The sequence below is a fragment of the Eutrema salsugineum genome, unplaced genomic scaffold, assembly GCF_000478725.1.
Source record: "Eutrema salsugineum unplaced genomic scaffold, Eutsalg1_0 scaffold_1, whole genome shotgun sequence".
Taxonomy (NCBI): Eukaryota; Viridiplantae; Streptophyta; class Magnoliopsida; order Brassicales; family Brassicaceae; genus Eutrema; species Eutrema salsugineum.
Window position 1 is genome coordinate 20,434,238 of NW_006256909.1, and position 2,620 is coordinate 20,436,857.

The 2,620-nt window shown below is 46.9% G+C and overlaps 1 non-coding gene across 1 annotated transcript; it reads right to left on the reverse strand.

Annotated features, from left to right (window-relative positions):
- Positions 1–500: 500 nt before the first annotated feature.
- Positions 501–607, reverse strand: LOC112082506. Its single transcript, XR_002897179.1, has one exon. It is a non-coding gene; the product is annotated as a small nucleolar RNA R71 (small nucleolar RNA).
- Positions 608–2,620: the final 2,013 nt, after the last annotated feature.

Consider the following 2,620-nt stretch of genomic DNA (forward strand, 5'->3'; position numbering starts at 1 on the left):
AAGCCTATGTTAATCAGCAACAGGCTCAAAGAAACAAACGGCTTGCTCAGCAAAACCAACACCAAGCGAATAGAAATGAACAACAAGCCCATCATGTTCATCCGCCACCGCCCCAAGTTCAGAGACAACATCCTCCAATCTGTGTTGGAGAGAATGACCGAGCTAATGCGCACCAATACCGAGCTGGGATTCAAGCTCCACCAGTTCAAAACAACAACTTTGAAGTTAAAGCTTCCCTGCTCAATATGGTGCAAAACTCAAAGTTCCACGGTCTGGCTGGAGAAGACCCTCTCGAGCATCTAGATCAATTTGATCAGGTTTGCGACTTAACCAAGATAAACGGCGTCTCCGAAGATAGCTTCAAGCTACGCTTGTTCCCTTTCAGCCTCGGTGATAAAGCACACCAGTGGGAAAAGAATATACCGAGGGGTTCTATACAAACCTGGGAGCAGTGTAAACTAGCGTTCTTATCAAAGTTCTTTTCCACATCACGCACGACTAAGCTCAGGAATCAGATCTCAAGTTTCACGCAGCACAATAACGAGAGCTTTAGTGAAGCTTGGGAACGGTTTAGAAGCTACACTAACCATTGCCCACACCACGGCTTCTCAGAGGAATCCCTCTTGAGTACTTTATACCGAGGTGCACTCCCCAAGATCAGAAACCAACTCGATACAGCTTCAAATGGGAATTTTCTTGGAAAAGAGATCACTGCGGCAATGGAACTAGTTGAGAACCTAGCCATGTCCAATGACACGTATGGAGAGGACTTTGATAGAACAAACCGTACAGAGGGATCTAGTGATGAACAGCGCATGAAAAAGGATATAAGAGAGCTTCAGAGTAAGCTTGACAAGGTTTTGATGGCGACTCAAAAGCCAATACACTTTGTAGGCGAGTTTGATGAGCAAGGGCCAAGTTTTGACAATGTTAATGAAGATGGTCTAACACAAGAGGAGCTGAATTACATAGGGAATCAGCAGAGGTATCAGCGGTTTAACAACTACAACAGTAACCCAAACCTCTCATACAGAAACCCGAATGTAGCTAACCCTCAAGACCAAGTGTACCCTGCTCAACAACAACAACAAAGCTATGCTCAAAAGGCTCCTTTTCAGAATACCTTCCAGCCCAAGCAACAGTTCAGTGGGCAACAGCACGGCTACACTCAGCAGAATCAAGCGGCTCAGAGTAACAACTTCAAAAACCAACCGCAGCAACACAAGTTTCCACCAGGGTTCCATCCGCAGCCGATGGGTAATCAACAACAGATTCAGGGAACGGGTCAGAATCAAATGGGGAACGACGTCTGTGGGATACTACAGCAACTGTTACAGGGCCAGCAAAGGGTTGAGAGCCAGCACGCGACAATCCAGCAAGATATCAGAGAGCTTAAGCAGAATCAAGCTTCTACATCATCAAGAGGCCCGGCTTTACCAGGTAAACCAGAGCCGAACCCTAAAGAGTATGTGAACGCCATCACATTGAGGAGTGGTAAGGAATTACAAACTCCAACGCCTAAGACAAAGCTCATTGAGGCCAATGAGCAATTAGAGGGGGAGGCAGCCTCAGAGGATGCGTGTAAAGAAGCGGACTTAGAGAAGGAACCGATCAAGGACAAAGGAAAAGAGGTGGAAAAGACAACCGAGCTTGAAAAGCCCTATGTTCCACCACCACCTTATCAACCCAAGATACCGTTCCCAGGGCGTTTCAAAAAGAAAATCCTAGACAAGGCCAAGGCGGTCTTTGAGAAACACTTGGAGAACACGCAACTCACCTTACCCATTATAGATGCTTTCTTAGCTATACCCCAGCTTGGGAAGTTTCTAAAGGACGCGATCCTCAACAAGACAAAGGAGCTCCAGGGTATGGTGATACTGAGCCATGAGTGCAGTGCCATAATACAAAGAAGATCTATACCAAGGAAGCTATCCGATCCGGGAGCTTCACTTTGCCGTGTGCTTTAGGTCACCTGAAGTTCTCAAACTGTTTATGTGACCTTGGAGCTTCTGTGAGCTTAATGCCTTACACGGTGGCCAAGAGATTGGGATACAAAAGTTACAAGCCAGCCAAGATCTCTCTTGTATTAGCTGATAGATCAGTTAGATTACCGGTGGGGTTGCTTGAGGATCTACCTTTGAGGATCGGTGAGATAGAAATCCCCACGGACTTCATAGTTCTTGAGATGGACGAGGAACCATTAGACCCTATCATCTTGGGCCGACCGTTCTTAGCAACCGCAGGAGCCATAATAGATGTGAGAGGAGGAATGATTGAACTACACATCGGTTCCGAGACTATGAAGTTCAACGTGAAGGAAATGATGAAGAAACCGACCATTGGAGGTCAGGTTTTCTATGTGGAGGTAATGGAGGAACTGGCTGATGAGCTCCTTGAAGAGTTGAACGCAGAGGATCCGTTACAAGTGGTCTTAACGCGGGAACAAAGCGAGCACGGGTACTTGAACGAGGAAAGCGAGGTGTACAAGCGTCTTTTGGATCAATCGAGGGAACTTGGAGCTGAGGCAAGGTTTTTGGAGCTCCACACGAGCAGCCTCGACATTCTAGAAAGCGAGGAGTCAAAGGGAAAAGAAGAGACACCTCGGGATATCATGGCCGTG